The 17,506-nt window shown below is 47.6% G+C and overlaps 1 long non-coding RNA gene across 1 annotated transcript; it reads right to left on the bottom strand.

Moving 5' to 3' along the window:
* Positions 1–4,847: 4,847 nt before the first annotated feature.
* LOC134738935 (uncharacterized) lies at positions 4,848–17,387 on the bottom strand. The gene is made up of 3 exons (XR_010125226.1): positions 17,207–17,387; positions 12,404–12,481; positions 4,848–6,850 (listed from the first exon to the last, which is right to left on the bottom strand). It is a non-coding gene; the product is annotated as an uncharacterized LOC134738935 (long non-coding RNA).
* Between the last annotated feature and the right edge of the window lie 119 nt (positions 17,388–17,506).

Here is a 17,506-nt window from a genome sequence, read left to right as displayed (position 1 = left end):
ACCAACTCTTAACTCTGCCATCTCCATAGAACCTCCTCTCATTCTAAGGAATAGATAAAGCATATCTCTTTCTTTGCTTTCAGAGCCTGCTGGAAAATGTGATGATTAATTAAAATATTAGATTGTCTTATTGGAACCAGATTCTGCACTTGGGCCTTTCTGGGCCTGGCTTCCAAATTCAACATCCACTTTTAAATAAGTAAACGCCTATGGCATCAAAGTGAATGGCAGCACTTGCTTTTCTCAAGTTACCACCTGGTCCTTCTTGATCCAGCCGACAACAGGTGTTGGGCCCTAAGATATAAGGTTCTGTTTCTGGGGCTCTGCCACTTATTTGTTATATCTCCCAATAAATGGTTTTTAAAACAACAGTTCTAGGTGCTGAAGGCTGACAACTTCAAGCTAGATTCAGGGTGCTTTACAAAAATCTGGTGGACATTTCTAGGAAATACAATGCAATTGAAAGATTATGAGTTCTTTGAGGCATAGTTTTATTTCCAGCATAGAAGAGTCCCACAAATTTATCACTCTTCTACTTTCTTCTCCATGAAATGGGGATTGTAATGCATGTTTTCAGAACTGGAAACAATTAGTAAGATAATGATATAGCATCCAGTAGGTGATTGATATGGTTTGGGTCTGTGTCCCCACCCAAATCTCATGTTCAATTGTAATCCCCAATGTTGGACATCGGGCGTGGTGAGAGGTGATTGGATCATTGGGGTGGATCCTTCATGGATGGTTTAGCACCATCCCTTTGGTGTTGTTCTGATGATAGCATTCTCAAGAGATCTGGGTGTTTAAAAGTGTGTAGTACCTCCCCACTCTCTTTCCTGCTCCAGGCACGTAAGACGAGCTGGCTTCCCCTCCACTTTCTGCATGATTCTAAGTTTCCTGAGGCCTCCTCAGAAGCCAAGCAAATGGCCAGCATCATGCTCCCTGTACAGCCTGTGGAACCGTAAGCCAATTAAACCCCTTTTCTTTATAAATTACCCAGTCTCAGGTATTTCTTTATAGCAGCATGAGAACGGCCTAATACAGCAATCATATGTGTTCAGGGACATTTATGGGGGATTTCCTCTAACCTCCTGCCAGCTGCAAGGGGATCAAATCCTGTTGTGGGACTTGGTGGATTGATGGCTTCTAGTTATGAGTTTGCTAAAGACAATCCTAGTCACTGTCATTTAAATAAGAGATGGTTTATTACCAAAATACTTTTATGGTTGAAACACCAAACTCATAAACTAAAGCTAATGTGGCTCAGCATTTGATGTGGGCTTCCTTAAGCCCTTCCTTGTTTGTATTAACTACATAGTTTTCAGGGTGTCTGCATCTTCCTTAACTGGTTTCCTTCTCCTCTCTCATCCTCACATCCTGTTATTTCTAGCTCTTAAATATTTCTTGACTCCTTCTTTTTTTCTCTTTCTCTTTGTCTCAACAACTGATGCCCTGGTCAAGCCTCATCAACTCTCACTTGGCTTTCGGTGCCAAGGTTTGACAATTAAATAAAAGAAGCTTACTTTTGGGCTTGGGCACAGCGTGTGTTAGGTGGCAGCACATACTGGTGAAATGTAGTACTGCAATCCAGCTCTATAGGCATATGTTAATAATATACACTCAGGAAAGAGGAGGGGCAGGAAAGCAGTGTTCTTGGAACTCTGAATGTAGGAACAGGACAATTTAGAAACTTCTATAACAGTGTACAGCATGCTGTGTTGTAATTATCTGTCTTGCGTTTGTCTTCTCATTAGAAAGTAAGCTCCTTAAAGCCATGAGAGTATCTATTTTCTTCACTAATTTATATCTAGTACATAGTCTGACTTTGGCACATGACAGATGATCGAACTATATTTGTTAAGGTAAGTACGGGTAACATTCTCATCAGTTGCAAGAATTCCATCAGAGGTAAACTTTGCTTAACTGTGGGAGGGACTAAACTAGCTACAGTTGAAGCAGACCAGCTGGGGTGGGGTGTTCCAGACATAACCTAGTAGCCAACTACAGAATAAGGTCAGTAGTCATTACAAGGAGGCCTGGTAGGAGGTAGCAATGCCTAACCAAAACTAGTGCTCTATGCCAGGAAACCAGCCCTGGAATACCAGTGAAAGCAAGTCTCCTGTCTTGGAGGGCTTGGCATTAAAGGCACAGTATCAAGCAGGGGCTCAGACACAAGGGTGTAAGGTGGGATCCTATTTTTAGATCTAGAGAACAAAAAAAGAGCTTGGTCAGAAGGGTCAAGACAAAAGTGTTGTCTTCAGAGCCAGAGTCAAAGCCTTCATGGAGCCAGCAATTAGAATGATTTGATAGCAAGTCACCAATACTACTCAATCAGGTCTGTTAAATCTTTTATGACCAAGGACAGGAATGATCATGCATCTAGGAAGGAATGACAATGCAGGTATAATCAAATAGGAACAGATTGTTTCAGATGCGGGGATATTCATATGAGTGTATAAAGGAGACATTATTTTATAGGTTAAGAACATAACACACTCTGACTCAGAATGTTAGCCATTGGTATTGTTCACTAATATTTTTTACTTCCCCCTTTCAGGCATCTGATAGGATTATACTTTCCTGCCACCTGGAAACTAGGTGTGCCCATGTGACTGGTTTGACCAATAAAATGTGAGCAAATGCACTTAAAAGTAGATGCACAGTTCTACAGCTTCCTCTTCTTCTGCCTGTGCAAGTGAGGATGCACCTATTGATTGGGAGGTGTGGTGCAGTCATGGAATGCTCCCTTGAAAAACTGTGCAAACCATGGCAGACTTTACATGATAAGAAAGAAATTTTGTTGTTTTAAACCAATGAATAAAAAAAAGAACACATACTCTGAAGTCAGACAATCTAGAGGATGAATTCCAGCTCAACCAGCTCTGTGACTTTGGGACATTAGATTGCTGCTGTGAGCCTTGGTTTTCACATCTGACATATGGGTCTATTGTACACACTTGTTGTCAAGATAATATGTCAGTAGATGCTTTATGCAGTGTGTGGCATATGGCACATGATCAATAAATGGTAGTTTTTAATACAGCCATCATTTTCCAGCTGGGCAAATATGAGAGAGAGGAGGAAGGGTGGCAGCAGTTGATGATTCCAAGAACATCAAGTACTATCCAGTTTCTTTCACTGTCCTCTATTAACATTTTTGGTTGTTTGAGGCTAGTGTCCAGCATTGTTTTGATGGGCAGCTGCCCATCAAAGCTCAGAAGAATCTGAGCTGGTACAAAGCTCAGAAGAATCACTGCTTTGAGTACTTTTCTCATAGACCCAGTCAGGATAGTTCAGGTTACACTGCTGTAATACACAACCTGCAAATTGCAGTGGCTTAAAACACAAAGGCTTGTTTATGGCACACACTACATGCCCATTGTGGACTGGTAGGAAGCTCTGCTCCGTGTCTTCTCATTCTGGGACTGAGGCTGCTGGTACAGCCACTGTCTACAACATTGCCAATCGCTATATCAAAAGGAGAGAGAGGATGGCATATTACTGCTTATAAAGCTTCCACCTAGAAGCAATATGGATCACTTCTGCTCGCATTTTCTTGGCAAAAGCAAGTCACCTGGTCACACTTAATTCTAAGGAGATAGAAAAATGTCATCCTACTCTGTCTCTGGGAGGAAAATTAGAAATATTCAGTGAATGGGACTAATGACCATTGTACTTTTCAAACTTTCCGACTTAGTCCACTGAGAGAATAGTCCTACTCTAATTTGGGGGTATCTATTGTTTTTCTTCACCCTTCCCCCTGACTACTCAGATCAAATCTAGCCTCTCTGCCAACAGGGATGAGCACATGACTCAAGTTAAACAAGTCATAGTATTTCATTACTCAACCACAGTCATTGGTTCAAGGGATGGGCATGTGACCAATCAGGATTCTTCAAATTGGTGCTGGGAGAAAAGCATCCTGTTTTCTCTGAACATGGAATTAGGAGGATATGAGCACACCCTCAGTCATGCTGTCTGCTATTGGCAAACAGTGCTGGGAGAAGAATGCTGAGGAACTGAGAGAAAGGAGGTAGAGGCAGAGTCCTTGTGAAGGTTGACTGGCATCTAAGGCTGGCCATACACTTCCCTTCCCATCTGGGCTGGTCCTGAGCCTTTTTGCCTTCAGGTTCATGCCTTTCCTTTCCTTGTTTTGCTCTGTAATCAGAGAGGCTGATCCCTGGTGGCTGCATTTTCCCAGACTCTTGTTTCAGCTGGCTTCCAGTGATTTGGCCAATGGAAGATGCTGATTGGATGCTGGAGGCAGGGGAAAAGGAGAAGCAAGGGAATTTCTCCTCCTCTTTCTCTGCGCTGGGCAATTTCTCCAGCAGCAAAGGAGTATCCTCCTTGGCCTCAGCTTCCCCTGAACACATCTGTCAGGGTTCCAGCTTCCATGCATTCATGTACTCCTAGGCTTCCAGCACCTGTATCCATCCATCTTTGGGCTGGCAGTAGCTTCTTGTGCTCGTGTATTTGTGCGTTCCCTTCCTGGTCTCTCAGCTCTCTCATCAACTGTGTAGCCAATTTCCTGCATTAAATCCCCTCTGTTGCAAATACTTGAAGCAGTTTCTGTTTTCCAAGTTAGACCTTGACTAATCAACCACTGTTTGATTAGGGAAGCCACTGTGTTTCCTCTTTGGCTCAGGTGAGTTGGAGATAGGTCTCTCTGTCACTTATAACTGAGAGTTTGGACTAACGCAGCAGTCAACAGGAGAATAAGTACCCATCACCTCCCAAATATTTACCCGATGCTAGGCACTGTGCTCAGCACTTTGTTCTCATTATAGAATCCATGAGGTAGAAATTATGACGACCATTTTATAGACGAGAAGCAGAGACAGACAGGTAAGTAATTTTCTCTCAATCACGTTTATTTTCTTTAAGCAAAAATTCACTTAGAACCCGCTGCTCCATGAAACAAAGGATTCCCACGGGTATGTCAAGGCTCAGCAGTGGCAAGACAAGAAAGGAGGTGAGGAATGACAAAAGACAAGCCTATATGCTATTTCGTGACCTGGCCTAGAATCTTAACACGCTTCTCCCGGGCAGGAGTGTAATGAGTAAAGAGAGCTCCATGTAAATGAGCTACAGGCATCCCTAGTAACTGTGATTCAAGTCAAGTTCTTGCCGCTAATTGCACACACATTTTGCTAAAGGTAGTAAATAGGAATCATTCACGTGTCCTTAGAGACCGCGGCACCATTCAGTATTCATAGCAAATATATCACTGAGCTTCATAAGAGAATCATTTTAAAACAAAGCTTGGTCAGCTGTTTAATAATTTACTGATAGTGACAGCAGGGAGAATATCTAATAACCAGTGAGATTGGCTTTCAAATAGAAAATAAATTCATGTTAGAAGAGAGAGGGGAGGGAAAGAAAGGGAAGGAGGGGAAGCATGATTAGCAGCGAAGAAATTTTTAACATTTGTCAGTTGCTGATTTTTGTTTTTGGAATCCTAGCAAAGTGGAGAAACCTGGTTATTAAGAGGTTGCATTTCATTTTAAAACATTCACGGGCCTTTAATGCTCTTCTCACAGGAAACGAATTATACAGAGAGCACACCTGACACAGGGCGTTGACCCCCAACTGGGCCCTGGGTGGCATCAATCTTGGTTAATCTGGGGACTTTTTGGGGGCCATATGGTCTCTTCTCATATTTCAGCTGTTACTGAGGGAGTGAGGTAAGGCCCGAAAGACTAGAAAAACAAAGCCTCAAAGAAATAAAATCAACTCAAACTACAACTGTACATTCTTCTGCTCTGGGAAGAACCTGGCCCAGAACTTATTACAAGGGATTTGGCTTCTGGGTAAACTGAACCCTATTTATTTTTGTTTACTGGCAAAGCTTTATTGAAATGTCTTGGAGATGAGGAGTTTTGAGATGGACAGGCTCGAAGTTCACAGCTGATTCTCATATTCCTGGCCCATGATTGAGAGACACAATTACAGGAATTTTAAAGAGTCCAGGAGCTGTCGGGAGGAAAACAAAACCTAAAACCAGTAACAATCCCGAATCAGCAAAACTCCTTGTGCCTGTTTTCTCATCTGTAAATAGGACTAGTAAGAGAGGTGAAGGGTGGGTAATGCATTTAAGGCTTTTAGTTGCATACACGGCTCAGAAAATGCAAGTTCAAACATTGCAGAGGTGGAAGCAAAACCAGAGTGAAACATCCCCAAGGTTATCAATCCTTAAGCTTCAGCGGCAGACAGTGATGTACAGTGTATTTATGGGTAAAAGAACATCTTGAGCCCCGCCTCCATCCCAGTCCTTTACACCCCTCCCCAGCACACAGGGCACACTCTGTCCTCAAACCAGTCCCTAAGTTTGCCACTCTGGAGACAGGCTTCCAGATAAGAGAGATGATTTCCGTGTTCCCAGATGGTATTTTCTATGGTTTTACATTCCAAGTTGGTACCCTCGATCCTTCACGTTGATTTCAACAAACTCACTTTCATCTTGTCTTGAGTTATTAGCATTTTTCAAGCTTAGAGAAACAATGATTTATCAACGTTTTATTTGATGTGAGAATGGCTTGAAGAAACGTGTGCTCTCTGGCCCATCACACCAAGGAACAATCTCAGTGCGTTCTAGAGTCCTTTGCCATTTGTCACGACAAGGAACAATCTCAGTGCGTTCTGGAGTCCTCTGCCGTCATCCCAGCTCTGTTTCACAAAGGGGAGAAGGAGATTCTGGGGGCTGAAGTTCACTGCTATCATTTGGGGTGAAATGTATTTCTGTGTTGTATAATAAAACACTTCGTAAACAGATGCTGTTTTCTGAAATGTATGGTAATAGTACCAGCCCCATGATAGACAGACACAATTCCAGGAATTTTAAAAAGTCCAGGAGCTGTGGAGAAGAAAACAAAACTTAAAACCAAATCAATCCCAAATCAACAAACCTCCTTGTGCCTCAGTTTCTTCTCTTGTAAATGGGGAATAATAAGAGAATTATGGGGTGGATAATGCACATAGGCTTTTAGTTGCATGCATGGCTCAGAGTAAGTACAGTTCAGTTTCACTAGATTGGCGATAGACTGGCTGGTTGAAAACATTTTGAGGGTAACATGCTTTGGTACAGAGGAGAAGGAGGTTGTGTAAAAATCACAGGGTTAGGCCATGCACGGTGGCTCACACCTGTAATCCCAGCACTTTGGGAGGCCGAGGCGGGTGGATCCCTTGAGGCCAGGAGCTCGAGACCAGCCTGGCCAACATGGCAAAGCCCCTTCTCTACTAAAAGTACAAAAACTAGCTGGGCGTCATGGTACGTGCCTGTAGTCCCAGCTACTCGGGAAACTGAAGCACGAGAATTGCTTGAACGCAGGAGGAGGAGGTTGCAGTGAGCCAAGATCACACCACTGCACTCCAGCCTAGGCGACAGAGCCAGACCCTGTCTCAACAACAACAAAAATCACGGGGTCTATCTGGGTATGGGTGGTTAGAACAAGCGTCAGATGGAGAGGACAAGGACGTATGGAAAGTGTAGGCCCCAGGTGACTGGTTAAATCTGTAGACCACTTATTTAAGGGATTTTTTTCTTTTTTTTGAGATGGAGTCTCCCTCTGTCGCCCAGGCTGGAGTGCAGTGGCGCGATCTCAGCTCACTGCAAACTCCGCCTCCCGGGTTCACGCCATTCTCTGGCCTCAGCCTCCCGAGTAGCTGGGACTACAGTCGCCTGCCACCGCCTGGCTATTTTTTTTTTTTGTATTTTTAGTAGAGACGGGGTTTCACCATGGTCTCGATCTCCTGACCTCATGATCTGCTTGCCTCGGCCTCCCAATGCTGAGATTACAGGCATGAGCCACTGCGCCCGGCCTATTTAAGGGATTTTTAAGAGAGCTAGACCAGTGCCACCAGACTGCTGGGATTATTTGGAGAAGATTCCCCTTCCCCACTCCATTCAGTCTTCATGGGGCTGTCATTTATGGCTGTCATCCTCAATACAGAGAGGTGGACAAAAGACCCAGGCTGGGCAATTATGGCGACACCTCTTCCCCTTGCCAATATCCCTGGCCAAATTGATTCATTCAGGAAATAGGATGTGAACCAAATCACCCAATAAATATCTTTACTGGGTTTTTGTGGATAGTGTGGTGGGGTGTCCAGAAGGTACCATTTTATACCGAAGGTGGTAAGCTGTGAGACCTGTGTATGGAGCTGTCATTGGCCAGTTTCTTTGACTACCCAGAGAGAGAAGCCCAGCTGAGATAGAGACAGAGAGAGAGATAGACAGATAGGGAGAGAGAGGAGGCCTGATGCCATCATTTGAGTACCTAGATACAGCTTTGCCTGAAGGTGCTCATGAAGTGCTCAGCTAAGTAAGCCACTGGGTTCCTCTTTTCACTTAAGCTTGTTTGAGTTGGGTGTCTGTCTGTCATTCACAAGAAGAAGAGTCTTGCCTAAAATACTAGGAGCGTATGTGTTCCCCACTCACTATTTATCCTTTAAGCCCTTATAGGTGTCTGAGACACAGAATGGGCAAGATACAGACCTGGCTTGGCAGCCCTGGAGTTGTTCCTGGAGGCTCTCAACTTTCCTTGACCCTGACACTGCATCAGCCATTCCCAAACTCTTGCGTGCCTGAGAATCACCTGAGGTGCCTGTTAGAAATGCAAATTCCTGAGCCTCAACCTCCAGAGATGCTGATTCAGCTCCATGCATAATTAACAAACAGCCCAGTTCTAGTGCAGGTGTGGTCCCAGGCCCCACATTGAGAAGTATGTCAGCCACTTGCCCAGCACACCCTCTTCAGCAGCATGGGTTCCATGTGCAGGGATTCCCTAAGGTGAGCAAGTTGGGGGGCATCTTTAGGTAAGTATATTAGGTTATAAGGACAGGTGGGTAGAGCTCTGTGTAGCTGTTCCCCCAAAAACTTCTTAGATGATTTATATGTCACCTGCCTAGGGGTGGGGAGAACTCTGAGGAGTCCTTGCAGTGTTCTTGGTAGAAATAATTGGGGAAGATTTAAAAATACTGTTGCTTGGGGCCTACTCAAATAAATCAGTGGCTGAGGGTGGGGTCCCAGGTGATTCTCATATGCAGAGGGGTTGAGAACCACTGTAGCAGAAATCCAGGAACAAACGGGCTCTGGGGTCTCTCCTGAAGGTCCTCTTGCCAGCCCAAATTTTCTTTGTACATCATTGCAGGGATAAAGTGTAGTGAGCAGAATTCTGTTACTATCAAGGAGTGGTTGTTATGGAAGATCTCTAGGTGCTTATCAAAATAAGATAAATCAATGAAAATAACAATTACATGCCGTAACGCAAAGTAGCAAACCTAAGTAAATCATATTAATAAGAGAGGGCTATGCAGGAAAGCATCATGACAGTATATTAAGAACCAAGAATTCTAATTAAGCCAACTCTGTAAACCAGAGGTCTGAAGAAAGTTTGCAGAAGTTTCTATAAACATGAGGTGTTCTTTCTGTATCATTTCTGCTTCAAGTCTCTTGGTGCCTTTTCTTTCTCAGAGGTTGGCATCTGCTGTTCCTGGGACTTGGGACTCACAAGAAGAGGCTCAGTGCCATGCGCAGACAGGCCACTAAAGCCTCTGGGGACTTTATCGTGGTTTCTCCCTGCCGTGGACAGCCCTGTTACTACTTTGAGCCCCCAGGCCAGGTGCTTCTGGCAGTCTGACCAGAGGACAGGTTCTGCATTGGCCTGGACAGAACCACCAAGTTATGACCTTTTGTGAGATTCAGTCTGATAAAAAGGACACATTTCCAGGCTTTTCCCTGAAGCATTGGGTTTATCAGTCTGGGGTACGTGAGTTATTAACAAGAGTTCCTGGTTGTTCTCAGGACCAGACACAGTGGGGAAGCACCACCCCATCATCTCATCCTGCACACCCGAGAGCCTTGCTGGGGTCTTGCTCATGAGTTGGTTTCCCCATAGATCTCGATAAATGGGTCACTGTCCCTTCTGTTTGATAACAGCTCATGCAGAATGTATATGGCCCTGGCAGGCAAATTTGGCCCTGGTCTTAACCCGTATGTATTGAGTGCTTGCTGTATGCCATGCTGGGTTGGCTTTGGGGATGTAAGGGTGCGTAGGACAGTACTGGCATCCCTCAATGCTGTCACCCTGGTGGAGAAGGCAGATCTGCAGATGGTTCCAATAAGAATGGAATTCACTAATTCTTCATCTAGCCCACTACAGTCCAGCCCACAGATCCTGCCCAAAGCTGAGCCTTGAAGGATAAGGATAAGGATGCCTGGATAAGGAAGGATGCTGCTTTTGAATTTGGCATTCCAGAGGGAAGAAACTACATGGGCAGAGGCCCAGAGGGAGGTAATAGACAGTTGTCGTGTGCGGCTTGGAGCACAGGGTAAATGGAGCGTGGAGGAAATGAAATGAGAGAACAGAGAGCATTGCACTTAGGTCTCAGCTTTGCCTCTTTGAACTTGCAGACTCTTTCAGATCTCTGAGTACTTGCCCAGGCTGTTTCAGCCACCTGGAATGCCCTTCTTTTCTTCTCTACCTGGGAAGACTTCCCTTTGGTGAGGGGTGGTCCAAGGTGAGTTAGGGAGGGGTTGGGCTTAGAAAGGCAGGCTGGGCTGAGCGTGGTGGTCACACCTGTAATCCCAGCACTTTGGGAAGCTGAGGTGGGGGGATTGCTTGAGGCCAGGAGTTCAAGACTAGCCTGGGCAACATGGCAAAACCCCATCTCTACTAAAAATACAAAAATTAGCCAGGCGTGGTGGCACACACCTATAATCCCAGCTACTTGGGAGGGTGAGGCACGAGAATTGCTTGAACCTGGGAGGTGGAGGTTGCAGTGAGCGGAGATCGCACCACTGCACTCCAGCCTGGGTGAAAGAAAGAGCAAGACTCTGTCTCCAAACAAACAAAAAAGGCAGGCTGGGCCCAGCCAGTGGAGAGTCTTGTTGGTTATGGTAAGGATAGTGGACTTCATGCTGAGGGCAGTGGGGGCATTAGTGAAGGGTTTTAAGCTGGTGAGCAACAGATTGTGGAGTGACTCTTCTTGAACAACCACTCTGGCTGCTGTGTGTGGGGCGGGGTTGGGAGGGACAAGACTTCAGGCAGTAAGAAGCTAAATCAGAGCTAAGGTTGCTGTAGCTGGGGTGGGGAGAAGCAACAGGTTCACAAACATTCTGGAATCTGAGTTGGGAGTCAGGGACCAGGAGAAGGGCTGAAGGCCTTTTTTTTTTTTTTTTTTTTTTTTTGAGATGGTCTTGCTCTGCCACCAGGCTGGAGTGCAGTGGTGTGATCTTGGCTCACCGCAACCTCCGACTCCCTGGTTCAAGCAATTCTCCTGCCTCAGCCTCCTGAGTAGCTGGGATTACAGGCACGTACCACCACGCCCAGCTAATTTTTGGATTTTTAGTAGAGACGGGGTTTCACCATGTTGGCCAGGATGGTCTAGATCTCCTGACCTCAGGTGATCCGCCTGCCTCGGCCTCCTAAAGTGCTGGGATTACAAGAATGAGCCACCGCACCTGGCCAGGGCTGAAGGTCTTGTGGGGACCTCAGTGCTCTGAAAAGGCATGTGCTCAACTCCTGGGCACCAAGCTGTTGCAAGAATGGTGGCTTTTCGCCTGCTTCATCAGACAAGCCACTTTGCTGGAAGCAAGAAGTAAAGCCTGGGGCCTTATCTCAATCGTGTTGGATGTCCATTATTCAACCCCTGACACTAACACCACCCTGTCCCCAGTATGCTTGGGTGACCTCTCAGTGTGGGTGGACTGTGGGCTCCTTGCAGATGGGATCACTTTATCTTAACATCCCCACTGCCCAGCAATGAGGCCAGGTGTCAGTCAGAAGTGAAAACACCTGTGATGGGTACTTGCCACACATCACTTAGCTTTTTAAAAAAATTACCAGAAACAGCTGTTTGGCAGATGCCACTTGGGTGAGATGCAGTGCTGGCATTAAATCCAGGGCACCTCAGACATTGAGGTCTACTTGGCAACAATCTGGACCATGTGCTGGTATTTTGGCCCAAGGAAGAAGCAGCTGGCCTTCCATGCCATGCTGTTGTCCAGGTGTCTATGACAGTTGGCCTAGAGTCAAGGCTGGGGTGGTCTGGTGAATTTAAGACTTGGAAGTGGGAAGAAAGGAAGGGAAATGGGCTACTGAGGGGCCAGCCCTGTACTAGGCGTGTTCACATCCATTAACTCACTTAATTCTCACTCAGCTCAGCGAGGTGGGAATAATCACCCAATTTCACAGATGGGGAAACACATTTGGAGAGGGAGAGTGACGAGTGTGTGGTCACTTGGGTGGTAAATGGAGGTGTGGAGAATGCAGGCAGGTGCAAGGCCTCCCCAGAAGAGGGACATTATCAAAATGGAGCATGGCTGAGAAGAGGAACCAGGTGCCGTGGGCCTGAAAATCTGTCAGAAGAGGAGTGGGAAGGGTTTTAAGAAATTGAGAATGCTTACCTGGAGCACACCCAATCTCCAAACGAAGGTCACCTGGAAGGGCATCCGGGCTCTTACTTCCCCAGGAGGCAGATCCAACTTTGGAGGGAGAAATTATCGATGGCAGTATTGGTAAAGCTTCAGGGAAATCTTTCTAACCACAAGGACCTCAAACTGGAAATGGATTCTGTTATGAAGTCCTGCTTTTGAATGGAGCGATAGTATTGGATACTACATGCTTTATTTTTTTTTAAACAGAAAAAATGGTTGGATCATGAGGTTAAACCTGAAAATACTTAAGATTTCTAAGTTGCATTTGGGTTATTTATATTTGCACATCTTGACAGACAGCATTAATGCATATTAATATTCCTGCCATCAAAACATTACTCAAACCAGAACTACTGGCTCTGAAAGCGTCTGTGGTGTGTGCACAGTCACTCTGCTAATAGAAAGGTTAACTTATATTTTTGAATTATTGATGGTTGCTTGTTACTAATTTCTTTTTCCTCAGAAAGGAGGAAATTATTAATGAAGAGATCATTGCCAATGTGTCTGACATCTATTAATGGTTTCATCTTGCAACCAGATTAAAAGAGACAGCTGGTCCATGAATTTATGTGTGGAGGCAGCTCCAAATGTGCTGACAACTCCGTGGGAGGGCGGGGCCGATGGCAGTGGGGCCTGAGCACGGTGCCGGCGGCTGGTACAGGGTCCTCCCCTGGTTGGCGCAGCCTCCGTGGAACGGCCGTCAAAGGTTTTGCTGCTGAGGGACCAGGCAGCAGATGAGCTATCACTCTCTTGGCATCTTTCCAAACTCTTCTGTTACCCACAGGAGCCCATTGGCACCCTCACCGTACCAGTCACTTGTTGGCATTTGCTCTGGGTTTTGGAACAGTGGTTTCCAACTTGAACATGCATCAGAATCACCTGGAAGGCTGGTGAAATGAGAGCTGGTGAAATCAGAAACCTCCAGCATTTCTGATTCAGCAGGCCTCGGGTGGGACCCGAGAACTTGTATTTCTAACACGTTCCCAGGTGAGGCTGATGCTATTGGTTCAGAAACCACACTCTGAGAATGAGTTTTAGATCAGTAATTGTCAAATTGTGCTGTAAGACTTTCTCTAAAGAAAGTGTTGGCAAACTTTCTATGAAGGGCAAGACAGTAAATATTTTAAGCTTTGTGGGCCAGACGATCTTTGTCACAATCACTCACCTCTGCTGCTATAGTTCAGAGAGCGGCCATAGGCAATATGTAAATGAATACATGGGTTTGTGTTTCGATAAAACTTTATAAAAATAGGCAGTGGTCCAGATTTGGCCCATGGGTGGAGTTTGCTAACCTCTGCTCTAGAGCAGTGCTGTCCAGTAGAACTTTCTGCAAAAAGCAGACATAGGCAGTATGTAAATGAATAAGCATGGATGTGGCACAATAAAACTTTATTTATAAAAACAGGCAGTGGGCCAGATGTGGTAGAGGTTTGGTGACCTCTGTTTTAGAACAGCACTAATAGAATTCTCCATGATGTTGGAAATGTTCTGTATCTGCACTGTCTGATACAGCAGCCACTGGCCACCTGTGGCTACTGAGTACTTGAAATGTGGTGTGGCCAAGCACTGAAATGCTAAATTTTAACTTTAAATGGCTAGTGGCTATCAGTGCCACAGCAAGAAGACAGGCTCCAATGAAGCAGCCACCCCCAACACAGGAAGTGAACCTTCCCGCCCTTCCTACATGGAGAGTCTTTGCCCTTCTTGAGCTTCAGTGTCCTCATGTGTAAGACACGGATCAAACAATAGCTACATCACTAGACTTTCCTCACTGGACTTTATTTGATACTTTAAACACAGAATACACTCTACTAGATACATGGTTGGGAAATCTCATTAGTAAGGCACGTGGCCCCAGCAGGTGTCTTCCCCCTGGTGCTCTGCTCCCCACTGGAGGGCTGACCACTGGGGGCAAGGCAGGGCTGGGGAGATGGGGACCAGCTCTGGGGTCATTACCCCTTTCTCTTTGTCCAGTCTCCTCCACCAGATTGTAAGCTACATGATAGCAATTACCATGTCTGTTGTTTAGGCTGCAAACCCACAGCCCTGAGATCCCTGACACACATCAAAAGGCCAGCACACTTGTTGAAAGGATGCCCCAAGTTTCAGGTTTCCCCTAAAACTGCTCGACAGAGAGATCTGTAGCTGAAATGTCTGGACACTCCTGTCTTGGTCCCTGACAGAACTGAAAGGGAAGGCACTGGGCAGATATGGAAACTGACGCACGGAGAGGTCTTGCCAAAGGTTTCACGGGGTTAAGGACAGAGTCCGAAGATAAGAGGCCTGCTGGCTGAGCATAACTAAAAGAGTTTGTAGGGCAGAATGCCATCTCTTACAAAGCTCACCCTGCCTCCTTCCTTCAGCACCGATGCGATGCTGGGCCCAGCCCCTAGCCAAGCAAATCTGTGGTCATGTCCCAGCTCCCTGGGCTGATGGGGTCAGAGGGGAAAGAGGGCGCCCTGTGCAGGAGGGTGGGAGACGATGCTGTAACTTTCCATGAGTTCCCTCCCCTGAGAAGCCAGCTAGCTGGAAGCTTTGTGTAAGGCATCTTCGGCCCTGTGCCAGCCCTCTCTCTGCACCCCCAAACCCCCATCTCCTAGCAGCCCTGTGGTAAGTGTCCAGGTTCCCTTTGGCAACTCAAGTCTTGTAGAACAGATGAAGAGGAGACAAACAACATTTCCACAATGTAAAAAGCACCACCACAGTGACCTGCGCTGGGGAACATGCCTTGAGCAGGAAGGGCCCGCTGGCCAAAGTTCCAAAGAGAAGCCCTAAGGGCTAGTGTGAGTTTCCCAGGGAGATGATACAGTGCAGGGCTTCCAGGCAGAGGGACTGGCAGGTGCAAAAGCGTGGCAGTGCTACGGGTGCCAGAGCCTGGCCGGGCAGCAGGTGGCAGCACGTGCTACTGAAGGAGAGGGGGCAGTTTCTCGGAGTGGAGGGAGGTTCAGAAAGCACAGAGGGTCACAGTTCATGACCACGGTGCACCTGGGCAGGTAAGTCCTGGTGCGAGATCAGGTCCCACTCCACCAGCTTAGTGACTACTCAAATTTTTTTTTTTTTCCTCGGGGCCACATGAACCCCATTCAGACCTGGGGGAATTGCCTGCAGTGATATCGCATCCCTAAAGCAGGAGTACAGGGGGGTGCCAAAGGGCGTGTGCTCTGAGGATGCTGTGAGAACTGCTATTTTATAGTTTTCCAGAAAGCTTGAGAGAGGGGATGAATTGGCAGGAGCCCAAGAAAGTCGCGACAAGTTACAAGTGTGACACCAAGCTCTTTAGTGGCTTAGAAATCTCCTCCCCACCTGGGTCATCCCCTGGGATCAGCCGTGACTGGGGTCGCTTGTGGTGGTCTTGGGTCAGGCCTCTCCTCGGACACTTCCTAACTGCTATCTGCCCAAGGCAGGGTTAGAATGAGTGAGTAATGGAGCAAACAACTGGCAGCTCAGCTCTGAGCAGAAGGGATCTTTCCATTCCAATTGTCCCTAAGGGCTATGCATTGTGGTATCCCCAGAGTAAGGCACACAATTAAGTGCACCATAAATATTGGTAGAATTATTAATTTTCAAGGCAGCTTGTAAAAGGTTCAACTCCCAGGCCACCCTCGACAGGCCTGCCAAATTCCACTCTCCCCAGCAGGGGTCTGGGAAGCAGGACTTGGAGAAACCTTCCTGGTAGTTCTTTGACCAGGCAAGTGTGGGAGGCACTGGCTGGTCCAACAGGCTAGTCCAAGCACGTCGGCTTTTGAAAGTGGTTATGGTCATGGTGGTGGGGGTGGGAGTCGGGGTCCGGAGAGGGGTGGAAAAATTTGCCTGGGATTGTAAATTGGGCTTCCATTCCAGGGAACTGTGCCAATCTACCTAGTGGGGACTGGGGACTGACAGAGTGAGGCGCTGTGTTCTCTGCCATGGCAACTTGGGTCCAGAGCCTGGGGCACCCCACTTTTGGAAACCCTGCCATGCTTGATTTTCACAATTCACCTACAGTCTCCCCAGTCCAGTCCCTGGCACCCCAACAAGGATGGGGGTGGGGGGCTGTGCTGACACAGAAGAAGGAGGGCTTTGGCCAGGTAGCAAAGTGTTCACAAAGTGTGAATCCCTTAAGCATTTCTGGGTGTCCCTGCCCCTGGCTTTTACATCTCAGACCCCCAGCCAAGACTGAGGTACCAGCTGCCTCCCAGGACAGCAGAGAGCCAGGCTGTGGGCCGTGGGCTGCCAGGGACAGCTCCAACCCTGATCTATGGTTTTAGGCTTTCAGCCCCAACCAGGTCTTTGTTAAGACCGAGAAGAAAAGGGAAAAAGCTACAAGGTTCTGTTTCCCTAGAAAAGGAAAGGGAAGGATGCCAGAGAAAAATTGTGGGGGGTGGGGGGATGCCTCATGCCCCTTCTGCGCCCCCTTCCGCGTGGTGGTGGGGACAAGAGAGAGATGTGGGTGAAGAAGAAGGTGGGGTGGGCGGCTAATTGAGGGGGACGACGATTGTGGCGCGGTCAGCGATGCGCCCAGAAGAGTGTGAGTGGGTTGTGTGTGTGCGCGCGCGCGCGCTCTTAGATGAAATTCTCATCTCAGGGTGTGCCCGAGACCCTGGCCAGCAGCCGCCTGCCCCAGCTTTGGGCAGACGCCCCCATCCACTTTCGCAATTCACCTGGCCCCTTATCTTGAGTTGCGAGGGCTGCTCCCTCCCTCCCTCCTCTCGCCACCGAACCCCCATTCACCTGTTCCCCACCCCGAGTTCAAACGGCTGCTCCAGCTCCCTCCTCCCCGCATCGCCCCCGTACCTGCGCACCCACAGGGCAGACGATGCTTGGCTGCGCGGCGCGGCGCGGGGCGAAGAAGCGAGGACCTGCCGGGCGTGTGGGTGCGGGGGTGATGTGTGGACGCGCGTGACTGTGCCAGCGGCCCGAGCTGGTCGGCCCCGGAGAGGGTGCGCGGGGGAGCCCGCGTGTGCCAGCCGCGGGCGTGTGGCAGGCGCGGGCGTGCGCGCGAGGGTGTGTGCACGGCCGAGGCGGAGCGCCCGGGCGGGCGGCGGCGGCGTTAGGACTCGGGGGACACCGCCCCCCGCCCCCCGCGTCCCGCCC

The sequence above is a fragment of the Pongo pygmaeus genome, chromosome 21 (assembly GCF_028885625.2).
Source record: "Pongo pygmaeus isolate AG05252 chromosome 21, NHGRI_mPonPyg2-v2.0_pri, whole genome shotgun sequence".
Lineage (NCBI taxonomy): Eukaryota > Metazoa > Chordata > Mammalia > Primates > Hominidae > Pongo > Pongo pygmaeus.
Note: the sequence above shows the minus strand (reverse complement) of the source record. Positions and strands in the feature narration are given on the sequence as shown.